Raw genomic sequence first — 15,378 nt, 5'->3', positions numbered from 1 at the left:
AGAAGCCAGGATGGGCAGGGGTCTAGGATGCATGTGGTAGGTCTCATTCCTCCAAGCACCTTGTCCACATCCTCGGTTTGAACTAATTGAAATGAATCCATCAAAATTGGACAAGCAGATGCTCGTGTTACATCCTCAGAGACTGCCGTTAATATGGTGTCCAGTCCAGAGCGAATCAAAGCGACTTTGTCTGCAAAGAACTGAGCAAAGGCTTTACAGCGAGCTGCCGAGTCATCAGGGCACCCATCCTGAGTGGTGGGTTTTAACAGGCCTCTGACAACTCGGAACAGTTCGGCCGGACGGTTCTTTGCAGACGCAATAGTGGCCGCAAAGAAAGTTTTCTTTGCGGCTCTTATTGCCGTGGCGTATGACCTTAAAAAGGACACAAACCGTGTTCGATTTGGCTCGTTCGGATCCGAATGCCACACGCCCTCTAGTTCCCTCTTCTTTCGCTTCAACGCCGCCAGCTCCTCAGTAAACCAAGGGGCTGGTTTAGTTCGGCTACTTGAGAGGGGACGTTCTGGAGCGATCGTGTCTATTGCCCTAGTCATCTCCCCATTCCAGAGAGCGACCAGGGCATCAACAGGATCACCAACCGAGGTGGCGGGAAATTCCCCAAGAGCCATCAGGAATCCCTCCGGATCCATAAGCCTCCTGGGGCGGACCAATTTAATAGGTCCTCCACCTCTGCGGAGGTTAGGGGGTGCAGTAAGTCTAAAGCTGACCAGGTGGTGGTCGGTCCATGGCAACAGGGAGATGGATAACTCCTCAACACCGCCGCCTTCCTCCCATCCCTGACAGAAAACCAAGTCCAATGTATGTCCAGCGCTGTGGGTGGGGCCAGATACTTGTTGGGACAGCCCCATGGTCGCCATAGTAGACATGAAGTCCTGAGCCGCTCCCGTTAGGGCAGCCTCGGCGTGGACATTGAAGTCCCCCAGCACAAGCAGCCGTTGGGACTCCAATGCCAGGTCCGAGACCACCCCCGCTAGCTCAGGTAGGGAGACTGTAGTGCAGCGAGGGAGACTGTAGTGCAGCATCCCTAATCTGTCCCGGTCACCCACCCTCAGGTGGACGCATTCAAAATTTGTTGACTGCGGGATGGGGGTCCTGGTCAGAAGAATGGAATCTCTGTAGACTACTGCAACCCCGCCTCCCCGCCCTCCGGATCTCGGTTGGTGCTGCACAGAGAACCCAGGTGGACAAAGCTGGGTCAAATTTACACCTCCCGCTTCGTCCAGCCAGGTCTCTGTGATGCACGCCAGATCTGCCCGTTCATCCAGGATTAAATCTTGGATGAAAGTTGTTTTGCCATTGACAGATCTGGCGTTCAACAGCACCACTTTCAATCCTGAGGGACCGCCAACCTGGTTACACCTACTTACCGTATCAGGAGACCGATTTGGAATTACTAATGTTGTTCCATGTTCCCTAGGCCGAATTAAAGGTCTCCCTTTCCCGTATCTCCCCTTCCCCACCACGACTTCTATGGGGGCTCCTCGGTTAACGGAAGCCTCTCCCTCCTCCATGACGCATTCAACACCTATAATAACAACCCAAGGATCATTGTAGATTGTTTGACATATTACAGTTCCAGTTTGCCATGGCTTTGCCTTCCAAGCGTTTCCCGTTCCTATTATATTATATTCGGGTCCCCCTGAGCTACTCCATTCCCTCTGACCCACATATACAATTAGCAACCAAATTAACAGGTGCCAAGGAGTGGATAATGACATGAGTAACAGTTGTTAAGCACAGTCAAGGGTTGGTTAAGGCTCTTGGAGTACAGATGGAGACTTATGTCAACACACACGATAGAATAACAATTAAAATGCGGTGGCTTGACAATTAACCCCGAAGTGTTTAAATAAAGTGCGTCATGGAGGCCTAATTCAACGCTAGATGTATCGAATCAGTTAAAGTGCTAGAGTTGGTTAAAGTGCCACAGAAAAAGTAATTTAAAGTGCTAATGGCATAAAGTGCTAAGATCACGCAATTAATGGAATGCTCCGCATACCCAACTGAACTTAGACAGCACAGTTGAGAAGGTGGTCATACAATCAGGGTTAGTTAGCACCATCAGAAGAGGTCAGCACAATTAAGATGATCAACACAGTTTACGATAGTGGTCAATACAATCAGAGATGATTAGCACACTCGAAAAATGGATTACAAGGTCAAAAGGATCAGCACAACAGACGGGTTAACAACGAACAGCACAGTTTGTCCAGGATTGGATCAGCGAGATGCAAGGTGGCAGTAATTTGGTCACAGGTGGCCGACTCAGTCTTCCGGAGGTGGTGGGCTCTAAGTTAACGGCCGCGATGGTGGGCGGCTCGCCCCTGATGGCGGGCAGACCACCCCTCCCCCCCTCACAGGATGACAATACTCGGCCGAGAGTTTTAGTAATCAACACAAGAATATAGGAGTCTCAATAGTCGGTCGGCACAGGGCTGCTGTAGGTACTCTTCCTAAGGCAAACTTGCCAGTAACAGGAGGTTGGAGAATGCAGTCAGCCAACCAGATGGAAATAATACAACTCGGTCAACACAAACTCGGTCGGCACAAATAGTCAGTCAGCCAGATGGAAATAATATAGCTCGGTCAACACAAACTTGGTCAGCACAAATAGTCAGCCAGATAGTACAACACAGACTCGGTCAACACAGTCACACAGCCTGATGATGACAACACAGTTCAATCAAAACAGGGCCGACTCAAGCCGGAGCCGATGAAGGCCGAACTGAACTAGCAGAGGGCCGGTGCGATGGAGGACGGGGGTCTCGAAGGTCGGGGGACGGGGGGTCTCAAAGGGCGTCAGGACGCCGGAAAATACCGGAGTTGCAGCTGCGGGCGCCTCACTGCAGACGGGCCGCGGAGCAGGCCGGACCACGCATTGGCCCCGGCTGCGACAGATGGAGGATCGCGGCCCGCCTCCTCTGGAAGACCAGGCGCGGCCGCGCGGCAGCAGGGACGCCGAGGTCGCGGCAGCTCGGCGCAGCAGGGCTTTTTGTATTCACAAAAAGCAGCTACACAATAGTTCTCCAGGGAGCAACAACATAGGCCAACATCACGAGTAGAGCCTAGAAAGGCAGGCTGATAGCAAGGTGTAGCTGGGAGACAGAAGTTCTTAAAGCCTCCTTTCCTGGCTTGCTTTCTCACCAGTGTGGGGGAGATGCAGCCAGGACGCCGACCCTCTCCTGTTCTTGCAGGCAGGCTGATAGCAGGGTGTAGCTGGGAGACAGAAGTTCTTAAAGCCTCCTTTCCTGGCTTGCTTTCTCACCAGTGTGGGGGAGATGCAGCCAGGACGCCGACCCTCTCCTGTTCTTGCAGGCAGGCTGATAGCAGGATGTAGCTGGGAGACAGAAGTTCTTAAAGCCTCCTTTCCTGGCTTGCTTTCTCACCAGTGTCCTGAGTTCTGAGTCACAAGCAGCAGCACTGCACAGGAACAGAAATAAGAGAAGAGAAGCTAACTGAGCTGCACGTTCTCTCCCCAACATACCATCATCCCATAAAATGGAGTCACTTTGTGCAGGCTATGTATAAACCAGCTTAAACAAAAGTCTCATAATCCACTTTCTTCTTCTGATTGGCTATGGCTAGGCTAACAAGGAAAAAAACTGCATGCCGCTGCTCTTGTTACGCCAGTCCCTACCCCTGGAGCAGTGGAATACTGTTATGAAAAACAAGTCTGAATCAACAACTCCTTCCCGAATTTAGCCAAAAGATTTGGCAGTTCATGTTTCGCTCCAGTAAAGTTTTGGTGGGGTCTTTCCCAGTTCGTATTTTGGCGGTTCAGCTGCAGAATTGCCAAAATTATCCAAAATCCAAATTGACCAATGGAATTTTGCACACCTCTAGTAGACAAGCCCTAGATGGGGATCAGTACTTGGGTCTCTCAAGTTTTGGTTCAACACAAAAATAAAAGTCAGGGAATGTAATTCAAATATCTCTGGTATTAACAGAGCAAAGGAGATTTGTGGTGGAAGTGTCAACTGAGAGTACTCACACCTTTACTCATAAGTCTAAAGAAGTTTCTTTTAAAACAAATGTAATTTTGCTTACACACTTGCCTGTGGCAATTTCTTTTTCTATTCATCTCATGCTTTCCTCTTGACTGCTAGCTATATTTTCATTCCACATGTTCTGAATCATTGACTTCTATTAAATGAACAGAAACTTGTCAAACATGCACTGCAAGCCTGTGAGAGAGAGGGAGGGAGGAGGGACGAAGGGAGAGATCCACTTAAAAGTTGCATTTAGACCATTCGTGCTGTGTTCCTCTATTATTTATAGAGAGGCACTCAAAATAAAATGTATGAGTGCAAATTTAGGCCAGAATATTTCCAAATAGAAATGCTTGCCCTACCATAAGTCCATAATACTGTACCTACCTACATATAAAAAGGGGGGTACAGTTCTTTTACAACTGACCCTATTCTCAACAGCATCCAAAGTCAAAATGTAATCAATATTCTTTTACTGCTTTTCTCCAGATGAAGAGACAATATAGGACTCTCTAACCATTTGAGGCAGGAAGACACATTCTGCTGCCTCCCAACATTGTAGCTACTCCACTTCCACTCTTCCCTGTTATTGCCACTTCTGTTCCTTGTTGTTTTCCTTAACCTTTGCCTCAGCTTCTTCTCTTCATCAAAATGCCTTTTACCCAAATCTGAATACTACTCAAAGGAAAATATTGAGGAGCAGGCAGGCATGTACTGAAGAGGCATACATTGATCATTGTATCTTACTAGATTGATTCTGTGGGATGGGAGTAAAAGGTACTGTTTTACAATGATTCCACTCTTACTTGCAGGGTCAGTTCTAGAGAATAGTATTGTGGGATTCATGTACAGTCCCATGAATATTATGCTGCAGGTGCCACAGGGTTCCATCTTATCCACCATTCTACTTAATACATATATGAAGCCAGTGGGGGAGGTCATAAAGAGGCTTGAAGTGTGATGCTATCAGAATGCTAATGATGCCCAGCTCTATTTCTCCTTCAGTGCGCCCACACTGTAGAATAATGCAATCTGACACCACTTTAACTGCCACGGCTCAGTTCTGTGGAATCATGGCAATTGCAGGTTTACAAGCTCTTTAGCCTTCTCTGTGAAAGAGTGCTGCTGGTGCTTCACCAAACTACAAATTCCAGAATCCTATATCACGGAGCCATGACAGCTAAATTTTGTCAAAGCGAATTAAGTCTACAATGGAGATGCACCTCTTGTCATCAAAATTAACTGGGAATTTGTAAATACCTAAATACTATTATAATGGGCTGGACTAAATAAGATGAAGTTGTATCCTAATAAAATGGAGAATCTGTGAATTAATGCTTCTTGGACTGCACTCCCTCTGAAGGAAGAGGTCCATAGTTTAGATCTATCCCTGTTGCTGGAGGTCCACTTGGACTCTTGTGGCTTGGAGTGCATTTTATTAGCCTCAACTAATATGCCAGGTGTAGCCGTTCCTGGACAATACTCACCACCTATCCATAATGGTCCATGCACTGGTAACTTCTCAGTTAGACTACATGGGTTGACCTGCACTGCAAGCTTCCAGTTCTAGCTTCTCTGTATTTAGATGGACTTTCTCTTAGATGGTAGAAGTATAGTCTGAAATTAGAGTGGTACTTGAAGCTTGCCTAGCATGATAGATGCTTAGTATAACAGAGTCACCAAAATGTAGCAGAAAATGTATGACTTTGTGAACAAATGTGGACTGGCCCTTTTACAATACTTATTATTTATAACCCTTTTATCAATCAGCAGCAGTTCCATGGCCCATAGACAGGGGGTACTTCTACTCTGTAGAAGTAATGTAGTCTGACACCCCTTTAACCGCTGTAGCTCAAAACTATGGAAGCACTGGAGCTGTAGATTTACAAAGTCATTAGAATACTGTCCCATTAAGTGAAGATGATTCACAAAATTACAAATCCTATGATTCCATAGCATTGAGCTATAGCTGTTAAAGCAGTGTCAAACTGCAATAACACTGCAGTGTAGATGCACCCTGAAATTAGTAACTAGTAGGAATTTAGACCAAAAAAAAAAGCCTGACATTTATCAGCTTTTTCAAACATCCAGAACTGATTAAATGCCCTGAAAACTTCTCTCTTCCAGAAGTAAACCAATAAAATCTGATTTACCAGATTTAGCAACACACCGAAGGGGAGAATTGTGCCTATTGTCTTAGGTTCTGCTATCACATTTGGTCTCATTCACAAACCAAATTATTTTCATTGACTATAATATCAGTTTTCATCTAGAGGGCAATTAGCAGATGCAATAAGGAAAGCTGTCTGAAAAATGAGTTCAATTATGAAATGCTGAAAACTTTTCAGAATTTGTCAAAACGATTGGATTTTTAATTATCAAGCAAGGAGACTGATAAGCTGAAATAAATTTGCCAATTAATTTTTTCATCAAAATCTCTTCTAATTTTTATACAGAATATTTGCGAAAGATTCACTGTCAGTATTTGTTTGTTTATTTATTTGAGGTTATTGGCTTTCATAGTTGGGTCTTTTCATCAACAATGCTATGCTGCCAACAAAAGCTAATCTTTATGTGCTTAGTCTTCCTTCATATTGTTTATTCAGCCAGGGCTTTAGTTTATAAGCTCTTCTGCAGTTGCATAGACTCTAACTTGATCTCTCCTGCAGCATAATGTATCCATACTACATTGTTATTGCCAGTTTGATATTACTGCCATGGCTCCATCCAACAGGACTCTGACATTTGTAGTTTTGTAAAGTACTTAAGAATTGGGTTGTTGTAGGTTTTTTCGGGCTATATAGCCATGTTCTGGAGGCAATTTTTCTCCTGACGTTTCGCCTGCATCTATGGCAAGCATCCTCAGAGGTAGCATCCTCACTACCTCTGAGGATACTTGCCATAGATGCAGGCAAAACGTCAGGAGAAAAACTGCCTCCAGAACATCGCCATATAGCCCGGAAAAACCTACAACAACCCAGTGATTCTGACCATGAAAGCCTTCGACAATATACTTAAGAATTATCTATGAAAGAGCTCTAGTCCACTTCTTTGAACCACAAAACTAAAATTTTCCAGATCTTCTCCTATTCCCAGGATTTACTTCCTAGGTAGTGCAGAATTGCCCCCTCTTTGAGGTCCTTCCATCAGCAGACAAAGGCTTTTTTTATTTTGATAAGAAGGCAGGAACTTAATGTTATTAAATGAAGAGATTTGTTTTACTTGCACTGCTTTAAAACTGCTTTTTATGGTTTCTTAATTTCTATTATTCTTTTTTTAAAAAAATGCTATCAATTATTTCATCACCTTGTAGTGTGTTAACCTTCTATATTTTTTAGCTGTATTGTTTGTAATATATTTTTGAGCTATATTGTATGTGCCTTAATGTGTATGACACCTTGAGACACCGTTTTGGGTTAAAAGAAAGACATTAAAACAAAAAGCAGCAGAGCCCCAACAAACTATAAATAACAAAATTCCATAGGATAGACCTGTGGCACTTAAAATTGCATCCATGTAGTACAGATATATTCATTTATGATTTTCATGTTTTCAATGATGTATTTATTTGTTTATATGTTATGTTTAAGTTAAGATTTTGTTTTTACCCTATATCAAATTCTTCAATGATTATGATATGCAGGGACAGATTACCCCACTTTTTCCTATTTTTTCTTTGTTTCTCCCACTTTATCCTTTGTCCTCAGCTTATTTAAGACACTACAAACTGAGTTCGGGCCCATCCAGGCAGTACCTTTATACCAGGAGGGCATATTTTCTCTGGCCAGGACAAAGATGCAGCCCCCTAGTCAATGTTGTAGATCTTTTCACAAGAGCCACTAGGAACAGCCATATATAATGCAGGGACAGCACCCTGTTATTTGATGCCACAAGTAAACAACCAAATCTGTCTGAACAGATGGCCAGGCAGCCAGCCTCTAAAAAGTGTCAATAATGACAAAGTTCTGTTCCTAGCTTGAAAGCAGATGCTCCTGTTTGATTGTACAGTGCTGACTTGGGCAGAAGTGGTCCTACCCCTTAAACTATGTTTGTGTGGCAGATATTTCATGAAATTTCTGGAGGCACCGTTTTTATGGCCAGGACAAAGAATAAAACGTTTGCAGTAATTTGCCACAGTGACTCTCTGCATATCCACATATCCACATCTTGAAGGTTTTTTTTTTTAAAAAAGCCGAAGTTTCCAGCAAAAGTCCCACGGCGGCCATCTTGGGAGCCTCTAAATCTCACAACAAAGCATCAAGTCTTGACAATGGATGCAGAAATCGTGGGTCCAACAGGTCTCTGTATGGATCTCTTCTGAAGTCCCAGGATTTTTTGCTCCTGTTTAAAATCCATGATTAATGCATTCTGGATGTGCCCTTCAATGAATGAAAGTGGTTTGCATCAATTCACTTAGTAGCAAGGAGAGAAGAGAGGGGAATTTTGCCTTTCCCAGTAGATTCAGGCAAAAGCAAACTGTTGCAGCCTCTCTAGCTAGTGTATTCTTCTTCATTGGTACATTTTGCCATCTTGACCATATTGATGTTGCCTGGCCACATTTATCTGTCACATGTTGGAAAGTATGGTGTATTTTTTATTAGTTGCTTTCAGTATATTTTGTGTCTGGGACAATAGGGTACCGAAAGAGGCCTTTGTTGTTGTTGTTCATTCGTTCAGTCATTTCCGACTCTTCGTGACCTCATGGACCAGCCCACACCAGAGCTCCCTGTTGGCCGTCACCACCCCCAGCTCCCTCAAGGTCAATCCAGTCACTTCAAGGATGCCCTTGGTTGGCCCATCTTCCCTTTTCCTTCCATTTTCCCCAGCATAATCGTCTTCTCTAAGCGTTCCTTTCTTCTCATGATATGGCCAAAGTACTTCATCTTGGCCTCTACTATCCTTCCTCCAATGAGCAGTCGGGCTTTATTTCCTGAAGTATGGACTGGTTGGATCTTCTCGTGGTCCAAGGCACTCTCAGAATGTTCCTCCAGCACCACAGTTCAAAAGCATCTATCTTCCTTCACTCAGCCTTCCCTATGATCCAGCTCTCACATCTATAGGTGGAAGGATCGTCCGGGGAGGCCCTGCTCTCGGTCCCACCTGCGTCGCAGGCGCGGCTGGCGGGGACGAGAGACAGGGCCTTCTCGGTGGTGGCCCCTCGGCTATGGAATGCCTTACCCGTAGACATCAGGCAGGCCCCTTCGTTGCTGGAGTTCCGAAGGAGGGTCAAGACGTGGCTCTATGAACAGGCGTTCGGTCAACAAGGCAACTGAACTCATGAAGACGGTATAAATGAACAAAGGAATGGTAGAAGGATTATGAGAACGGAATCTGATTTTACTGAGGCGTTGATGACCACATTGTTTGTCTTGTATTGTCTGTCGTGTATGTTGTGTTTTAATCTAACTGTCATTGTTATATAAATTGCATTGTAAACCGCATTGAGTTGCCGATTGAGGCTGAAAAATGCGGTATAAAAATGAAGCAAATAAATAAATAAATAAATAAATAAATAAATATAATTAATAATCCCAGCTGGAGTAGACATACTGAATATATGTCAATGTGATTTACAGAATGGTTTACTTGCCAGTCAGAATTTGATTAAATGGATTTACTCTATTTTGAACTTTCAATTGAGTTTAGTTTAAATAAATAGATTTGAAGTCTCCTGTTCTTTTTCTTTAAACTGAACTTGGTTTAGGCAGGTGTTCACACAAGCAGACATTTTCAGAAAGAGGATTATCCTCTCTAATGCAGAACACATGATAATTCCATTGCTCTTGAAATGAATGATTTTAAAATATACGCCACGGTATTGTGTATAGTCCAAAGTTCTGTGGTTCAGTTTGGTCTCTCCTTGAATTTTTCCTGACTTCCCTTCTCAGCAGGATAAGGGAGGGGGACAACAGCTACTGTTTCACCTTGGAATAAAGTGTCATGAAGTTAAATCAGGTTGTTGAAATTTATGTTCACAGTGTCAACTTGCAGAGGTTCACATGTATCATTTATTATTTCAGCTTCATTTGTCACAAACGGTTTGCACGCCTTTGCTGGCAAGCTATGCTTCAAAATATCTGCTACGAGATACTGTCATCGCTGGCAGAAGCAAGAGATACATACCTATTAATAAGTATATGGGAATATTATACAAATACTGTATTTAAAAGATGAATTAACATCCTTGGAGGTCTCTGGATGAAGCAATTCACCTTCTCCTTCTCCAGGGGAAGGGTGACATTAGGGGCATGAAATTCACAAGAACAGTTTTAAGCCTGCACTCTGTCTACACGACTCCTCTTTGAATGAAGATTGGGAAGAAGAGAGCCAAAAGTACAATCTCTCATTGGAGAAGACTGGCAGTTATGCCAGGGCACAGGCAAAGAGAAATCGTGATACATTCCAGAGATCAAATGCAGATCAAGTGAAAAAAATGCTTCATTCTCCCAAGCAATACAAATTAAAATGTAGGGAGTAAATGTAAAGCAGTGCCCTTTTTTACTTCAAATACAAGATGCTGGTCAGTTGGGCTAATTAAAGTCTTGCTATAAATCACTATCATTCTAGGTCATTCCATGAGTAACAGCTCCCAAACCTTGGTGCAACCTTGTCTCATAATATGGCTCTCTGGCCTTCAGAGTATACTTCTGAGCCGCAATTTCCATTTTGGCTTTCAACCCTCAGGACTTCTTTCTCCCTTTAAACCTTGGATTGCCTGGGGCATGCTCCTGTTTGTCATCCCATGTGGACCTTGGGACTGGTCTAGCTTTGTCCTGTCAGTTCTTGTCAATTGTAGATTTGCTCACTTGGGTGCTTGCCAGGTTTAAGGAGGACCCACACATGGATCTCTTCAGTATAGTAAAGATGGAGCTTTCAGCTGATTATGTTAACGGAATAGTTAGCTGGAAAGAATTGGTAGATGATGATGATGATGATGATGATGATGATGATGGTGGTGGTGGTGATGATAAAGTTTATTTGCATCCTGCCCCCTCTCCCCAGGGGACTTGGATTGGCTTACAACATAATAATACAATGCAGTAAGTGCAATACAGTAAAACACATAGGATGGGATAAACAATAACACACCCAGTCGATATAAAACACAAAATATGGCACAACAAAGTAACACAATAAGAATAAAATTATGAACATCGGTTTAAAAACAAAGTTTTTTTTCTATGAGCTAAAAAAAAGAGCTTCCTTGCCTCCCCAATCAAGGTAAATCCATGTCATTGAAATTGACTAATCACTGCCAAAAGCCTGTTTAAATAACCAGGTCTTCAAGTCCCTCCTAAATGCCTTAAGGGTGGATTCTTGTCTAGATCCTCCTTTATGTTGACTGAAATTTTTCGTATATCCTTCTAGCCCTCCTGGACAAGGATGTCTTAGTTTATCTTGACTCTAAGAAATCAATCAAGTTGTTTATTGATTGTTGAATATCTTTTTTATGAAGGAGTCCCTTGAGGACTGCATGTAATGAAGTCATACTTACATTTATAAAGAAAGCTACCATGCTGCAAGGTAAGTATTGCATGTTTCTTCTACCCTGGTCAAAAAAGTGTATCTAGCTTTGATGTTCCTAATGTCACGTTAGAATCTCTGTTCTGTTAAATGTAATGTCATCACTTATGGTGAAAACACTGTGGTCCACATTTAGGCTATCTAGTAAGAAAAGCCACTGTGAGCAAAATGCATAATAACATTAATCAATAAATACAAATTTGCATAAGAAGTACTACAAAATTTAAATGGTGAAACATTGCCAATTGCAAATATAGCCAGCCCTGAACAATTACAGGTTAAAGCTTTGAAGATTTGATTAGTTATGTGGGAGGATGAGATGAGATGGGAGTGCCAGTCCCACAAGCCCCTGCCAGTCTCACAAGCTCGTCTTATGGGCACAAGGGAGAGAGTCTTCTCCTCTGTGGCTCCCCGACTCCGGAACTAATTACCTGGAGAGATCAGGAAAGCCCCTACACTAGAAACTTTTTAAAAGAACTTTAAAACCTGGCTCTTCTGCTGCGCCTTTGGCGAGTAGGTGTATAACATGACACTACTGCTCCCCTCTACGCTTCTGTCACTGGAGTACACACATCCCTAATGGGAAGTTTGGTTTCACAACCCTGTTTTTTTATGAGTTCCCTACACATAACTTGCTCCTCTTCTTATCTCATTTGAGTTTTTAAACATTTTATCCTGCACATGTGGCCCGCCCATTGTCACTGTGATTGTGTTTATTGTAAAGTTATTTTGTTACTGTATTCATTTTTTTTTAAAAAAAATGTAATTTTGATGCTGTTGCTTGTTGCTTATGTTTTGGTTTTATTTTGCTGTAATATGTTGTCCGGGCTTGGCCCCATGTAAGCTGCCTCGAGTCCTCGTTGGGGAGATGGTGGCAGAGTATAAATAAAGGTATTATTATTATTATTATTATTATTATTATTATTATTATTAGGAGGAGGAGGGAGAGTGTATGTATTACCTTGCACAATGGCACATGTGTTCTCTTGCTTGCTCATTCACTCATTCACTTGGGTGAGAGGAGGAGGAGAGAGCTGGGATGGGCAAGTGATAGTATGGTGGTGGTGGTAGTAGGAAGGAACGGGCAGTGGAAAGAGGCTGTGGAAGCTATTCTTATGACAGAAGCCCTGGTGTATCCGGGCTTAATGGAGCAACTCTGACCCCACACTGAGATCTGCCTGACACTGTTGGAGTTCCCTATTAATCCCAGTCTAACTGCAGCTGTCACCATAAAAGTGACACTCTTCCCACTGCCCTACCTTCCTATACCACCACTGCCAATGCACTGTGCCCCCTCCCTTAACAGCAGGAGGAGGTCAAGGGCCATGGCATTTGCAAAAATCTTTTTAATTGTCCTTCTCTTTCAGAAAGTTGATAACACTGAAGGTTTTTTCAGCAGCAGTCTTTAACCTGCATGTTTGATGGACTTCAGCTGTTTGTGTTTCATTATCAGCATCCTGCCTTTTTTGAATTAGCGATTCAAAGAAGCTTTCACAAATACAGAAGACAGAAAACACAAATTAAAATTTTACAAATTTTGAAAATTAAAAGATGATCAAAGTATCAAAAAATTTAAACCAATTGAAAACATAAATCATTTTAAAAAACAACACATCAAGAAAACAATTAAAGAGTCCAGTACATTGTTTAGATGTAATGTACTTTGTATATTCCATCCGCAAGGACCTGCCAAAATAGAAAGATCTTCATCTGACTGTGGAATGAGAGTAGGTAAGCTGCTGGTCTAACCCCTCTGGGAAAGGGGTTTAGCAGTCTGGGGGATAGCTATCAAGAGGGTGCTCTCCTGTGTTCTCACCAAATGAACCTGTGAGAGTGGTGGGATAGAGAGAAGAACCTCCTTAGCAAATCTCAAAACACAGACATGTCCAAATAAGCATAACTTGAACTGTGTGGGGCTCTACCCTTTGAAATGTACATGGAAATGGACCAATATCCAGTGGAGATGTTGCAACAGGGGATTGTGTGCTTGTAAACCAGAAACTTATTTTCTGCCTCCCATCTCATACAGCAATATACACACACAGGCAGGGGAAAAAGAAAGATCACTCTGCTCTTGGTTTTCATCTGTGAAATGTTAGAGAGGATGGAATACTCCCCACCATCCCTTGGGCCTGTGTAAATGTTACTGTTTTAAGCAGAGATACCTTGGAATTTATGTTCTCACAGAGATAATAAGGGAAAGATTCAGTGCTCTTTCCTCCCCCGCTTCCCTGCTGAGTTAAGAGAGTGCAAACCACCTGTGTATTTTGAATTCAGTTTGCAGAAACTGAAGTACACTGAGGATGAAGGGGTTATGCAAATAGCATCAGAGTATAGTCAACATCAGGGGTCCTCAAACTAAGGCCCGGGGGCCGAATGCGGCCCTCCAAGGTCATTTACCCAGCCCTTGCTTAGGGTCAACCTAAATTTGTAATGACTTGAAAGCATACAACAACAACAATCCTATCTCATCAGCCAAAAGCAGGCCCACACTTCCTATTGAAATACTAATAAATTTATATTTGTTAAAATTGTTCTTCATTTTAATTATTGTATTGTTTTTAAGTTGTTTTTGCACTACAAATAAGATATGTGCAGTGTGCACAGGAATTCATTCATGTTTTTTTCAAATTATAATCTGGCCCTCCAACAGTTTGAGGGGCTATGACCTGGCCCTCTGTTTAAAAAGTTTGTGGCCCCCTGGTCAACATCATCATTAGGGGACATTGAAGGGTATTTCTAAAGAAGGAACTGAACAAGCAGTGATGTGACTCCCTTGTCCCTCACAAATGGTTAAAATGCCTTCAGATTCATAGGTGGACATTTGGGATAATTTGGGATAATTTTTAAAAATAAAATGAATGCAGGTGAATCCTCTAAAGTCACCTAGATATGTGGTACCCTTCTACATAGTTTCCAAATTGAACACATGAAAACTGGGGCATGGGTGGCGAAGCAACATCATAGTATGGTTAAGACAGCAAAACTTATTAATGAGGAAGCGCACATAATTTATTAGAGATTTGCTTTTGCTTGAGCCTGGAAAACTTTAGGAACTCTTGCCCTCATAAATACTGTCTCTTCTCTGCACCAATGACATAATAAAGTTTAACCCTCACACCCACTCTCAATCAGGTTTATGAGACTTTAGTAAAAACATTTCTATCAACTGCTGTGAGATGTAACCCAAAGCTTGTCAGCAGTTGGTAGGAATGTTTTTGCTACGAGTTTCACAAACCTAAAGCAGCTATGGGAAAATAGCTTTCTTCTTATTTTTAATTTTTTTTATCTTAACTCCCCATGCCAACCACATAGCTGTTGGGCATTTCCTAGGAATTAATGACCATCTTGGGTTAATGGCCCTTAGTTGCTCCTCCAACCATCAAACTCCTCCTGGAAAGTCATTAATCCTCAAGCAATGTCCCGTTCCTCAATTGTTAATGCTTCATTACAGCCTGTCTTTCAGAGACCTTCACGGGTCTTTTTTCAGATGTGGCTTGATTTCCAATATGTTTCTTCCCCTGGTGCATGCAGAAAAGAAGCCAATCTGTCTTGAAGAGTTTTTATAAGTCAAGAATCAGAATCTGACTGCAATATGTTCAGGGATGACGATAAACCAACTCAAGAACCCCATTTCTGAATATAATACACTCTGATGAAACATCAAGAGTAAATCTATTATTTCTCTTCCTATTATGTAAAACCTTGAGGAAAAAGGTTGCTCCCCCCTTAATTAAACTTCAGAGTCAAGAAATAAAGGAGCAACAGTGGAAAACTGCAGTGTTTATATGGTGTTTGATAATTTCCTCAGGTTTGAGTCTCAAGATAGCTTACAAAAATTAAAATC

Source organism: Anolis sagrei, chromosome 4 (assembly GCF_037176765.1).
Source record: "Anolis sagrei isolate rAnoSag1 chromosome 4, rAnoSag1.mat, whole genome shotgun sequence".
NCBI lineage: Eukaryota > Metazoa > Chordata > Lepidosauria > Squamata > Dactyloidae > Anolis > Anolis sagrei.
This window is presented reverse-complemented; position numbering follows the sequence as displayed.